General features: G+C 33.0%; 1 protein-coding gene across 1 annotated transcript in view; it reads left to right on the plus strand.

Moving 5' to 3' along the window:
- The first annotated feature begins 5,690 nt into the window (after nucleotides 1–5,690).
- LOC118263060 (uncharacterized) overlaps nucleotides 5,691–15,467 on the plus strand; it is a 73,050-nt gene continuing 63,273 nt past the window's right edge. The window contains exon 1 of the mRNA XM_035574828.2: nucleotides 5,691–5,867. The gene's annotated coding sequence lies outside the window, so the exon portion shown is untranslated. The remainder of the gene's footprint in view (nucleotides 5,868–15,467) is intronic.

A 15,467-nucleotide genomic window follows, 5' to 3' on the forward strand; every position in this document is an offset into this window, starting at 1 on the left:
ATTTTCATTTATAAAAATGCAAAATATCTTTACTGCCGCACTCAGAGTAATTTAATGATTACTTAAACTATTAATAAGTAACGATTTTGTTCCGAAAACAATTGCTAAGGACTGGCGTAAGTAACCTTTAAATGACTCTGAGTATGGCGGTTAGATATTACACAAAGATTAATCTCGAAAAGACCATTGAACTTTGTTTCATTGAAGAATATCTTTATTCCTATTGACACTCTCGATGATCGAGTTTGCAAGCGGGGTCGCCAATTGTCACAATAATAATCAAAATTGAGTTTATTACATTTAATATGTAATCTATACTAATACTTACTAATATTATAAAGCTGAAGAGTTTGTTTGTTTGTTTGAACGCGCTAATCTCCGGAACTACTGGTCCGATTAGAATAATTCTTTTTGTGTTGGATAGCGCATTTATCGAGGAAGGTTATAGGCTATAAAACATCACGCACCTATCAATAGGAACCGAGCAGAGCGGGTAAAACCGCGCGGAAGCAGCTAATGTCTTATATATGTCACACTCTACACCAAATCATTCCAAGGTTACGACAGTAAACAACAAGTAGGGTAGCAGGTTGAGTGGTCGCGCCGCTCGGGTGCGCAGGCGCATCGTCTCGACACAGTTGAGTCGCCCTCCACTTCCTGCCGTAGGGCCAGGGCCTGATTGTCATGTGTGCGTTCCACTTAATATGATATTCTGTATGCTGTGAAGAAAGTGTGAAGGTTTATTGGCCTCAGTTTGTTTTGAATGGAGGAAGGATTGAAGATACATTCTGCTAAGTTGAATGATAGAAGTATTTTGCAATACATACATATTTATAGGTGCTGAGCGCGAACTGTTATCTTCGGCCTATTGGATATCACAGACTTGCAATTCAAATATGTACTCCTCAAGTGACTATTCTCACTCAGCCAAACATCCTGTTACGACGTATCGGTATCGTAAGAGCAATACTGAACTGCCATGGACGACCACCATCATGATCTTGACAGTCAAGAGCGTATGACTGAGAAGAGGAAGTGAGTATCAATCTATACATATAATAAAATCGTAGAAAAGTGCTGTCTGTACATTGAAAATAAAAATAAAAAAAATAGCAGGGGTTATTGATGTCGATGTCGAACCCAAAAATGTAATTAACTTTTTTTTTGTCTGTTTGTCTGTTTGTCTGTTTGTCTGTTTGTCTGTTTGTCTGTTCGTCTGTGCGCGCTAATCTCAGAAACGGCTGATCCGAGTTGGATGCGGTTTTCACGAATATATTGTGGGATGCTTAAATTTACATTTAGTGTTTGTTTCATGTCAATCGGTTCATAAATAAAAAAGTTATGTCAAATTAAAGAATCACGTCGAACATTCTATGCTTATACCATTAATCTCCGCAACTATTTGACGGATTTGGTTGAAATTTGGTACAGATATAGTTTAGAACCTTAGAAAGGACATAGATATATTTTTATTTCAAAAATCAAAAAATAAAAATAAGAAATAAATTATTTATAAATAATTCTATGTCGATCGTTACACGACTTCGGTTCATGTTATTGTTTTAATTCATCGAAAAAAAGTAAATAAATAGTAAAAAGGTATGAAAAAAATAATATCAATATAATAAAACATTTATTACAAAGAAAATGCTCTAACGTAGTATAGATAATTCTATGTCGATCGTTACACGACTTCGGTTCATGTTATTGTTTTAATTCATCGAAAAAAGTAAATAAATAGTAAAAAGGTATGAAAAAAATAATATCAATATAATTAAACTTTTAGTACAAAGAAAATGCCCGAACGGAGTATAAATAAAATAGCGTTGGGATCGAAATAGATCGCGCTATGGTTTCGTTACATTCATTTGGTTGGGTATCGGCCGAGCGCTTCGGTACTATCGTAGAAAAAGTGTATTATCAGTCGTATGATTATTTGTCTGTAGTGGTCCTGCTGTTTCGTATATTCTAAATTGGTTTCGTTGTATTTGTCAATTAATAAGTTTATTTGTTGGGTTTTCCTGGTTTTTTGGTTAAACTATTTAACGTAGGTTTAGTTTGATATCGATTATTAGTAGTTACTGTAGTTAGTTTTTTTAATAAAATTGTAAGTCTAATTTATAAATTAATTAGATTAGATTTAAGTCGTTTCTTTTAAATTATTTAGTTTAAGCTTGGTTATTATAGCATAGAGGATAGGTTGTAATATAGTTTCTTTTTTAATTGTTATAAATTCGTAATTCGTAGCTTTCTTTAGTTTTAAGTTAGTTTTTAAACTATTTTTTCAATGCCCTAAGTGAGTATACATCTATTAAATTCAAACGCAGAGCTCATTATGTTGATTTTTGTAGAGTTGCCTGGAATATCTTCCACATCTCATTTTTGAAGAGATCCCGCGAGATCGGGAACTATGTGGTTAAAACCAAAAATTTGCCGGAAGTCACTATTCCACGCGAACGAAGTCGCGGGCAAAAGCTAGTAGATAATAAATTGAATTTCTAATTTAGGTTTAGTTGCTCTCTAATTCAAGAAACCAAAGTTAAAAATAAGTGCTTTTTTGAACTATGCTGCTAGCTATGATACAAACCATTCGGAGCTGCGGACAACCTAAAAGGTTACCGGGCTCCGGCTCAAAGCAGGAGAAGGAACGGGGTGGTTTTTAGTCAGTAAGAGTCTGACACTCCCTCACCCAAGGCGGGAGAAGTCATTGGAGGATTTTACCCCCTTAAAAAAAGCTATGATACAAACTCGTTTTACGATACCCGCACTACTTGAAACTATTTCACAAAATATCGCCTATTCCATAGCTTACTTTGTTCAGTCAGTTTTACAAACCAAAACATTTCTTCACTAACATTTTCAATTAAGTTTCTCATCAGTTTATAATGTTCACAGCGTGTTATGGCGTATATTGTGAGGATATTTGAAAGCTTTCCATCATTTGCTACATGACTCGCGCCGGCTACCAATTACTGTAATTGAAAATTACTCTATGGTTACCTTGTTGTGACGTCATTACGCTAAGTAGTTGTCTACTAGACATGTCTAGTAAGCTTATATTGTTGTTGTTACACGAATATAAACTTCATATTTTGGTATATTTTGAGTTTTCAATCTTCATTTTTTTTAGGTATAAGCCGGTAAACAATCGTCCTGATCTCCTGATCGAAAGCAATCGCCGCCGCCCGTGGATTTCAATTATATAAACTAACTTTTGGAACTGCCTTTTTCATTCTAAAAACAATAAAGTAAACAAATCTTTGGTCTCAGCAAAGATATATATAATTCTAACTGGAGAATCGATTTGAGTATAATTATAACGAACACTATTTGAGAGCTTTTTTTGGTTTAAGCCTAAAGAGGTAAAAAGGCCAAGATAAAGAAAAGATTTTTATTTAAATAAAGACAAATAACATCTTAGCGTCAATTTTAACAAGTTCCAAGTCAAAAACTTAAAAATATGATTGATCTGTGAACTAACGGGATTGCTACACAAAAAACTAAAATACATAAATACAAACAGCACCTGAAAATACCCCAACAAATTCAACCTTAAACTACATAGTAATGAAATTGAAAATCCAACAAACATTTGGCACAATGGTGTATCTTGATGTGCTTCGATACTTTTAGTTCAATCTCAATAATTGTTAGTTCACATTGCCTATTATTTATTAGAAAACAAAGGGAATAATACAATAGTTCTATTTGAAACAGATACAAAATATTAGTATATACGATAGTCTTTGTATTGCTAGTTATGGGTGTAAAAACAATATGAATGACTCCAATTATGTTCGTGTATCACCATTGAATGTTTGTAATTCCTTTTGTATGACTTTGCTTACAAATATCATAGTTTCGTTGTTAAGCTCTTACTCATGTATTTTGGAATAGGTTTTACTCAAATATATATATATGGCTGTCTTATTGATTTCAAGTACTTAGCACAATTGTTGGGCTAAGAAGAGCAAAATTTTCGGTAATAATGTTGTGCATTTTTTGGCACTAATTAATGCCTAGAGAGACACATATGGGTACTTATGCAATTTAAGTACATTCATTGCAACAAATACGGTAAGTACATACAGTTCTTACAAGCATAAATAGACTCACACATTTGGCCGATACTTGCATAGCATGTATGTATTAACATTGCAGCATGGTTTAATGTATTAACTAAACTAAACTAAACTAAAAACTCATCGTAGCTTATTCAAAATAACGATGTTATGTGACAATAGCTAAATGGTATAAAGATTCTTAAGCCACATATCAAACACAATAATAGTCATACGGTTGATTTCCAAAATCATATCACATTATCATATAAACTTAAACATACGATTTCTAAAAGCTACTAAAGTGTATGATCTCATGATATCCGTTAGGTTTAAAGGAAGCGACACAATACAGTGAGTTACACACGAAACGCGATGATACCCGAGTTCCGAGTATTGCCGAGTGTTCGTACGACAATAAGTTCATACCTGAACGAGCTTTTGCAAGCTCAGTATTAACCGGACGAATTGAGAAGCTGCGAGCTTTGATTTTCTGTTTTCTGTAGTGTGTATTTGTTTTATATTCGAATGATACAATTTAAAATGTAATCAGGATTTTTATAAAAAAAAGAGACGCAAGGATAAATGCAAGTGCCACCTTTTATCCCCGAAGAGGAAGGCAGAGGTTCACATTACGGCACGTAATGCCGCTATACAATGTACACCTACTTCTCACCATTTGTGTTATAAGTCCCATGTAATAGGGAGTGAGCTTATTGCCATATACTGGGCACGATTCTAAACGAAATACAGACTTCAAAAACTAGTCAATATTTATTTATTTATGTAATCTTTAATATACACAAAACAATAAAATAATGATACAATATCAGTCTCCAGCACCCTTTCTTCAGATCCCAACAAGACATATCCCAATATAGTTGTTAAATTAGATGTAGTTATTAGATTAGTTAGTGTCACGATACTTAGTCGATAGATAGAAGTATCGATTACCATAACTTCGGTTTTAATTAATGAAACGCATGTCCTAGGAGCGGATATTGTCTTTCCGTATTAAAAACTTATTGAAAGTTTAGTTTAACCTTGAACGTTTTTACATTACAGTCATTTAAACTAATTAGAAAGGAACTAAGGATTATTTTCAGGTACAATTGTAAATAAATTATGTTGGTTTAGAATTAACCTTTCCATGTTTATTTAACTGTGACCATGTCTTATTAAAGAAATTACTAAATTAGTGCTCACTGTGATTTGTTTTTAGAAATAGTTTTTTGTTAAGTTTACTTTATATGTATAGTACCTAGCTATGCGTCCATAATAATTATAAAAAAAATGGCCTAATATTAAAATGTAATAAAATTAAACTGAAGATTTCTAAAAAACTACGAAGAATATTAGAATTGCACTATCAAACAACACATGCAATGCAAAATATTAAAAATAATCAAGTTTAAATTAATAATTACATTAAAAAATTCTAATCACAAATACTAAAAACAAAACATAAATCGTCCCCTACCTACACCAATCAACCTGTCCTCAAGCCCCCAACCAAGGAGTCAAAGATAAAGCCCCGACAAAAGGAAGCGGAAAAGGGAAAAAACCAACGATTAGGGTGCAACTCTATACAACTTGGTTGGGTAACAGGTGCCACTCTACGCCTGCACGTGACTGGCCGCCATTCGCGCGCGCGCCGCCATAGCCGCCGCTTCGAAAATCGAACGCGGACCGTCCGACCGTTAATTCAAATATTTAAAATTCGAAGTGCTTGTGCAACGAACTTTTTGCTAACCGAGGATTTTGTGCCAGTGTTGGTGATATTGTGTTGTACCTGTTTTTATACAGGTTTGTTGATTTCTATTTTATATAAAAAGTATATTTAACATTACATTTTATGTACCTATAATAAATATTAAAATTATTCAAGTGAAGTCAGTATATATGTAATTACAAATTAAAAGTGTCTACATCAAAAGACAATAGGGAAAAAAATCACACATGGAATTATTCGAGCTTAATTTTTCTTACCACGAACGTCTTAAGAAAAGATTTCAACGAGCATCGTGTGTCGCTGTAGCGAGCTTTGCCGGTCGTCAACGGACGGAAACATGAAATGTTTTAATAACAATACTTAAGTATCCAATGGAGGTTTAATACGAATATTAAATACAGATTTATGATTCGATTTATTACATCATTACGTAACGCTCGGATTAAACCGTCAACCGATTTATTGGTTTTACATAAACTTTTAACCGACTTATGAAATATGAGGAAGAAATTATAATCGTACTACTTCTTAGCATAATAAGCATTTCCAAAATGTATGTCTTTTTATTACAAAAAAAAAACACCTTCTTAATAGTTTCGTGGTATTTTTAAAACCAAATGTAAATCATGAAATCGTTTGCTAAAGCCGCCCATAAATATAAGAGTTGCTAAGTATGCGTGCACACGGAAAAGGTTCATAGGCAAGGTTCAACGGGACAGGACATGAACCCGTGACCATTTGATCGCTGGTCAATGCCTTCACCGCTAGACGTTAGCCGCTCTTAATGTATTCTTGAGTAGACGTGTAACTGCAACGGAGCCTAAAGGAACAGAATAATGACTGTACCAGACCCTTAGTATTTAAACAAAAGAAGATAAAAAAGAATAGTTAACTGTTAAGGTAGACAGAGAGAAAGATAATGAACTTATCAATTCAAAAATCGAATGCCATAAACAATATTCAAAAGGATAACAGATCTGCAGACGTACAACCTCTTTTTTGTGCCATAGAGTATATTTCAAAAGGAGTTTTTGCTTTTAAATACATGAATAGATAACATACATTAAATACAAATTACACAGATTAAGTTTTTAAGGCGCTAAACGTGAAGACGTGACTACGGATCACGGTAACACATCACTTGCTATTTACCATTTATATAAGCAAAGTAATAATTACATATATTTACTATTAAATATGTACTTATGTAATAAGTTGTGGCACGATGTCGGAAACTTATTAAGAAATTGTATTATGAATTGATAAAATATTCGTTGCATCAATAAATATTCGATCAAAATGTGAAATAGACCACAAATACTAAAAAATCTGTAATTTAAAAACACCATAATATAAAAGAATTAAGCCAAACCCCTAAAAATACCGTAAAACTGTCCCAATCGGACAAATATTGCTTTCAAAATCCACAATATTGGCTATAACCACTTTTTAAAAGTGCCATTGCGTCACCTACTTAGCGGTGAAGAGTTGATGGTAAGAAGTAGGTATTTGTTTGATCATGTTCACGTCCATGGCGCAACTACTTATACGCAAAATGTCAATCTGCTTGCAGTAATCACCTTATCCATTTGTAACCACGAACAAACATTTGAGGAAAATATCAAAGATAATAAAATAGATAGAAAGAAATTATTAAAAGATAATGGACATTAATGAATATAAAATGTCAATTATGGCTATTAAAACGCTACATAAATTAGTGTAATGGTTCAATTATTTGTTGCCAAACGTCGCTAAAACAACTAACAGTAACAAATGACAAAACGTTGGAATCCGTCAATGGCCCTAACATTAGAGAACATACGCATGCTGTAGAAGAATTCAAAACTTAACAGATTAATAATTCATATGACTAATGAAACAAACAATTAATCAAAGCATTCATATAATGCAGAGGGAAAGGAAATCAATTTGCTCGTCGCGTCACTTTTGACAAGATTCGGAGAGAGCGATTATATAATAGATAATGAGAACACACTGAAACCTGCAGTGAATGTTAATAGTGGGTAACACGATGATTTGTCAAAGATAAGTGTGTTAAGAGCAAGAGAGAACAAAGTCAACAAGACTGTGGACTAAGCCAAAACAGATGACGAAATTACGCACATAAATAATACAAAGCAATCATAGTCAACATCAAATCAAGCATTGATAATCAGAAACAGCAATAATAATCATTTAATATTTCATCAACTAATAGAAAAAATATCATTTCCAATTTGTGAATACTATACAATAAAAATCGTCAATTTTGGATTATATGAAAAACGACACCAAAAACTACCGATGATTCCAATTATTTAAATGCATTTAAAAATAAAACACCAAATAAGGATGTGAATAAAGATTGTCAAATAAAATGTGCTAAACAAAAAGCACCATTAAATGAAGGTCAAGAATCCAACAAAGTTTGAACTTGAAAACCTGTTCCATGTTTTGATGCAAAAGTTTCCATTCCTTGCAAAATAATATCTGGAACCATAGTCGTATAAAATATAGCAAAAGTTGTAACATCTTTAAGACTAAGTTTAATTTTAATAAAAATAAATAAAATATGTTTAAAAAAGTGTCTCGTTATAAAAAGTTGGCTTTTGGCTTTATAATGATGAACATCAATCAGATCATTTACATTGCAATAATGTTAAATAGAGTGTGACAGAATTTATTCATTGGTATTGTAAAATGTTATATTACAAAAATCGATTAAAAGTAGAATACTTCCTTTTAACAGTTCTCTATTACTTGAATGATTCTACATTTCCTTAATTGCTAAAGTAAATCATAATATTATGTACGTTTATTGCTACTACAATAAAGCGATTATCTAAAGATAAAATTAGATGAAATCAACGACCTCTACAAGTTATTAGCTGTTTTTAATTACCTTCTACTAAAAACCAAGGCTGGACACAAACTAGCTCTAAATGTGAAATATTTAATTGTGTTCGCAAAATTGTATATCCTTAGGCCATTTTTTGGCAAAAGTGATTCAGAATAAACAGCAGACTTTGAATTTAACGTGTTATATTTTCTTCATTTACTGCTTACAGTCTCAGTCTTAACATTACCTGTTTTAAAATCTTTTTTATCCAATTACTTTTGAACGACAACACCACTACCATTAATTTTATTGTAACAATCTCGAAATGGCTATTCACGTCCATTATGTCTTTAATTCCTGTAAAAGCTTTAATAACAAGAATAATAGCATTTAATCGCTACCCCATAGTTACGTCGTGTTCACCCACCCCATAATTTGTCGTTTCCTGTATTGATATAACAACTGGTACACTCATCCACCTTGTTTCTCTTGCACACATTTGCATGTTTATCCAGTGCCTCTACACTACTATTATTATGGTTATTGCTCAAATTATTGCGATGTTTAATTTCTTTAGGATTGTTATTTTATTTATTATATTTATTTGTTTTATTTTCTTCTGCAGCATTGATGTCATCTCCATCTCCGTCTCCATTAACCATAATACATTTTGCACAACCAACCGAATATCAGAAATCTGGCTTTGAGTACCACAACATTTTTGCTTTTTCTTTAACATTCCCGACTTCCAAACCCTTACTATTGGTCCCTGGGTGCTGCCAGTACTTTTTATAGACCTTAGTCCTCAAGCCTTATTCCCAATACCGTATTTACAAACACCGTGTCCCCGTCATGAGGTGGGACAAGAACGGGTATAGTGTGCAAGGGAGAGGGAACATGTTTCGGCTGTAGTGCGACTTGCAAGCGTGCACTATGCGTTTTTGCGGCTGCATTTCTGCAATGTGGGGTGTGGTGTAAGATAGGAGAGGGTGGAGGGTTAGAATATTATGAGACGGTTTTAGCAAATGGTATATTGACAATATTTATTGATATACAAAACTTTAATCCATACTAACATTAGAATTTAAAACGGGATATTTACCATGTTTATGTCTGTGTATGAGATTTCAATATTTCGGCACGCGCCGCTTTTGCAAGCGCCATGATCACGGATAAACTGGTTTAATTTTAATCCGTTATCAATAAGATTTAATCCATAATTCATTACTATAGTGTACCTATACCTGAGTCACACTGTAGTTCCTCATATGAAACCTCACGTGGTCTAACAAAAGTGTTCATAGCATCAAGAATATGCTTTCGTTTCTCGCTGTCTCCTATGCCTTATGTACAAGCGTTAGACAAAAGCGGGCGGGCGGCCTTCGGGCGACCGGTTGTCGGCCGCTTACTTTCGTATTGCAGTCGGCTTGCCATGCTATTCAATTATTGCTCCAAATCGCACTCAGATAACTCTCTTGGCGTTTACCTGATTTTATCTGATATATTTCTTAGTAATTTGGACAGGTAGGAAGTATAACAGTAGAGTAATTACGTTTCAAAGAATTTTGAGTCTTTTTGCCAGTTTTAATGGTAGGCTTTGAACAAATAATTAAATGTGAATATTGGAACAATTCTATGAAAGGCGATGTGTGATGTATTTTTAATTGGCGCGTGCTTGTATGACAGATGTATGTAAGGATAGCAGCAGGTGGCGCTCTGTTATTTTTATCCAACCTTGTGGAATAAAAGTATCTGTTCATATTTTATTATAAACTAAAATATTAAAAATCCATAGGCTACAAAAACTTTTTGAACATTCAACAATTTTGATAAAAGTAACAAAATATTTTGCATCTGACATCATCCTTGTATTCGGATATCATGAACCTTTAAAGATAGGTATCTTTGAAGTTTTGTGTGAATCACTTCAAACATTTTTATTAAACCCATTATGATTATAATTTCAAACTGAATCACGTGTGAGATGAGTCATTAAGTCATATAAATGATTATTGTAATTATTTAGGAATTCTATGATTCTTTTAATAGGTAAAGAGCAATCACCTCTGTGGTTTTTACTTTGAAGTCGTAGAATTAACACTGTGTTTCCGATAGGTACGTTTTACTACTTACTTATGACTAATTTTCTGCTTGCGGCTTTGCCTGTGTGGTCAAAAACAAAGTAACCTACATCAATGTCCAGCCAGCCTCCTAATTATCTTTAGACACAATGATAGAAAAACGGTTTGTGGCGGCGACATGCAAGACAGACAGACAAACACATCTTCTTAAGAATTTTGAGCAAATTTTGTCGTTATCAACCAGTTAGTTACCAAAACATAACTTTTGAAAAAGGATTTGTTTCCATCATTTATTTACATCAGATATTTTTGAATTCACAGCGAAAACATAAAAACAAGGAGACTGCATTTAACATATAAAACTAAACCTTAATCATAACACGTTAAGGAACATAATTACAAAAACTCCCAACCGAGACCTTTAATATTATGAACCTAATTCTGATTGATGGAGATTCCACAGTGCAGATTCAATTACTAGGTCTCATCTCGTAGACAAATGATGAATAGTTTTCTATGAACGTGTAAAGTTATTAGGTATAGACACAAATCCTATATTAGACTTTCGACCTTACTACCCGTAGGTAAAGTTGAGAGTATTTTACAGCTATTTCATGGTTTGAGGTAGGTTAATATGCAGCTAGTACATCTACAATAGTCTGATACTTTGAGTGATGGCTTCGTTCCTAGTATCGGGGATTTTTTGTAAATTTCGTTGTGTTATAAACATGATCATATTTAATTTTTATTGCCAATTTTCCTCTGAGTCATATGTGAATAAAAAAGGTAATATTTGCAGAGAACTAAACATTATAAGTTTTGTAACTAACGTGGTCACTAGTCATATATCATTAGAACTTAAAACGGGATATTTACCATGTTTATTCGTTTTTTTGCGAGTTTGTCCGTGATCATTGAGCTTGCAACAGTGCCGAAATATCGGAAATTCACAAAAACTAATAAACATGGTAAATATCCCGTTTTCAGTTCTAATGATATTACTAAAAACGTTGTTCATATTTTAGACGTTTTAGACTTACCACCATTACCAAAGGTCTTTAAAAGTCTACCATAAGTTTCCATTCAAATAGGTACCTACACATTTTATTTAAATACTCACATATTTTCTATCTGTTATTATTATTCCTTTTCTAATAAAACCCACGTTTATTTATAGCCAACTTATTATTTAACTCTTACTTTTATTATTAGATAGTCTCGTATCATCGTGTCCTGACGTCCTTAGGCTACAAGTTGTAATAAAAAAAAAAATTGAATGACGCAAATATGTAAATCAGAGTCTCGATGTAACCGGTCCTGATAACATGTGGTACGGACGTGACAAACCACTTTTCACTATAACCGGGTAGGAAAAGCCGTTTAATGTAATTCAATTAAGATATTTTCCGACAACTTACCATCGGCTATGATTTAAATATTGATAAGGGTACAAATTGGCGTTTTGTTAAAACAGCAAAATGATCTTATCTCTAATACTATTTAGTTTTTCACCTTTTCTATACCAACGCCACTGTAAGATGATTATTGCATTTAAGAGTTCAAAGAGCATTCAGATTTCGTCCACAGCAACTATGCTATTCTGTCAATCGCAATTTCGCCCATCATTGGTCGAGATTATTTTCACAACCAATGATATGGCGAATCGCTATCGAATTCCTTAAGGATATTTCGAATTTAAGGGACAGAATAGTCTAACATACCCTCAGTTTGAGTTTGCTCTGTTTCATTGGTTGGTTTATACGTGCTCACCAATCAGAGCACCGTACGCGCTTTCGTTTCAACTACTTTAAACGTAAAGCAAACTCGTATTAAGGATACAGATTCTTTAAATGACAGAGTTTGGATTGAGAACAACCTAGAGATCAATTCAAATTTGGTGCACGTGAGTGGCACTCTGTAGTTTCAGCGTAGAGCAAAGACAGCAACTTCAATATATGTATCCAAAGCTCCTTCTGTTAAATAAAAACATACATTACTTGTACATTCGCAGTCAAATAAACATCTTGCTTTGTTACTCCTCCTTTTACGGTAACTAGTGCTTGCTTTTTTTTGGCAAAAGATTTATTGTCTCAATTTGCGGTCAATGTACTGCAACGATTAACGTTTTTGTTCTTTAAAAACTTCGTTTATTTACTAAAGAGGTTTCCGTTCAGTGTAGTCTTTGCTAAATATTATTTTAGGATGTAAGTGGTGATGAAGACCCTTATGAGTGTTTTGTACTTAGTCATGTTTATAAATGTGTATTTATTTATTGACCTTTATGTTCGACTTCTAAACTTTTTAAGGTTAAAGTTTTGATATCGACCTCAACAATTGAGTTAAGAATATGTTTGTTTATTTTCGCTTTAAGTATGTAAGTAGTTTGATTCGGACTTGTAGCTGTGAAGTTGTTCTCGTTTCAAGTTGTCAAATATTGAATGACAAGATGTAAGTAGCTCTACTTCTGAGCTAACGCTAAGATTTGGATTTTAAAACCTGTATTACTAGTTAAATACACAAACGATGTTTGTAAGTACATATATACCTACTTATATACTTTATGTTTGTTATACATTGTATAGATATCTGTTGTGACACGTCAAGATGCCTCTTCATAAATTGAGACGCAATAATTGACTGCATTATTTTATATCTGCATAATATAATAACAATATATTTAGTACGTTATTCGTATCGTATGTAAACTCGGTGATTTTCCAAATAGCCCAAGTTATTACCATAATTATACAATTACAATTAATGTGCATTCCTGTATATAAAAAGACAGTACGGATTGCAGGTCAACCTACCCCATCATTCGAATATCCTTATTAGATTTTCAACTTTATTACTCTTGAAATATAGACGAAAATCTTTTGAAGTTTGATAGTGTAGGTTGATGTGCTGTGACTAGTAATTACGTGTAATTACCAGGTACAAATAATTCGGGTCAACTAGGCGCATGGATTTTGAACGGCGGCGATTCGATTCGACTCGATTATTAGATAACGATAATCGAAACGTGATCGAAACGAAATCGATACCACTGATTGTTTTGATATCGAAGTTTTGAAACTTATTTCTGTGAATGAAGAAATGTTATTTGAAAAATTATAAATACTTTTAATAATAGATAATAAGATTATTTGTTAAATTGTGACACTGAACTACAAACTAACCATTGTTTATCTATATTGTGCAGCTGTAGGTAATGAATTACAAAACTTATTTAAAAAAAGTATTTCTTTATTTACAATATTCGATTCTTAAACCAATACAAAAACAATTTTCTTCATCTTAGACTAGAGACGAGCTGACCCATTCATACAAAATCGATGCGTTCGAATCGATGATATGTTATAATCGATTATAAAGGTGCACCAACACAAAACGGTCAGAAACGCACGACTAACCACGAATTCCATGTCGCAAACATGATGCGAGGCAATCAGTTGCGTTTGAACTAGATGCATGAGCTTATAAATTCGCTGATGCGTCGTAATTGCTGTTGCGAAGGTACCTATGTACATCGTAATTGATTGGCAAATTGGTGGAATTAATTATTTTTACATGGTATTCGATGTAATGGGAACGAGAAATTGATAAGTTTCTATGATTTACCTAGCGGTTGGTGTTTTTGTAATAGCGGGTTATAGATATCAACACAGTTCAAGGTACAGTCTTGTCAGACAGCCTTCTTTCGTCGGTCAAGTAACTTAAACTCAATGAATTATGCTTGTGTTTCATTTTCAAACCCAGATTTGAGGATAAACAACAATCACAGTTTCAAACGTTTCAATTAATCATAACTGTCTACAAAATCGCACATCATAGGCTCGTCTGTTACCAACCTTACACAATTTACTCGCACTCGACTAAACCACAATCCTTTGTCGGATTCCAAATTTAAAATGTCAAATGGCCACTGGATGTCCTCGTCACAGCAATGTTGACCCAGTGCTGCCACCTGCCTGTATTTAAGAACTTTACGTAATACTACATGTCACACGTAATACGGCCGCGGATTAAGAAATAAGTTTAAAATACCTGAATGTAATTCTCGCGTGCTTTATCTTACATTTCGTAATTAGTTTTTAATGATAGGTACCTACATGTTGTTACTATGAATAATCTGTGTAATAGTAATTTAATATGTTATCTATAATCTGTGGTTTACGATAAAACCAATATGGCGGCTTTGATTTTTCACTTTCTTTTTTATCAAAATCTAATTTAGTTTTTAAGTATTAAATATTTAGATTGAAATCGTCAATGTTGTCTAAAATTAAATCGTATTTAATATAACAAGCAATAATAGTCGTTCTGTGCTGGTTTTCGTTGCTAATTTCGTGTTCTGGCGCCTTTTTTGTAATGAACTGGTTGAGAAACCAGTATTGTCGTTCGAATCTGGAAATATTAGTAGTTTTTTTGGGTATTTGCATAAAATATTGAAAAACTGTTTGTTTTATTACTTACCAACCAATATTCGGTTCATACTAAAGCAGAGTTATTGGTATTGAAAGGATAACATGTACTTTATCGTCTGAATTATCAGACAACAATAAACAACAAGAATTCAATTCAATTTGTGTTTATGTTAAAATCTCTCTTTTACATATCTTCTATAATCCAAATCAGTTTACTTTCGAGCGTTCTATAACTCAATGGATCGCAAATTGTTTACCCACCGATGATATTTTAAATAACGCCCATACTTACATAGATTATAAAAAATAAACTCGGACATACAA

The sequence above is a fragment of the Spodoptera frugiperda genome, chromosome 12 (genome assembly GCF_023101765.2).
Source record: "Spodoptera frugiperda isolate SF20-4 chromosome 12, AGI-APGP_CSIRO_Sfru_2.0, whole genome shotgun sequence".
Taxonomy (NCBI): Eukaryota; Metazoa; Arthropoda; class Insecta; order Lepidoptera; family Noctuidae; genus Spodoptera; species Spodoptera frugiperda.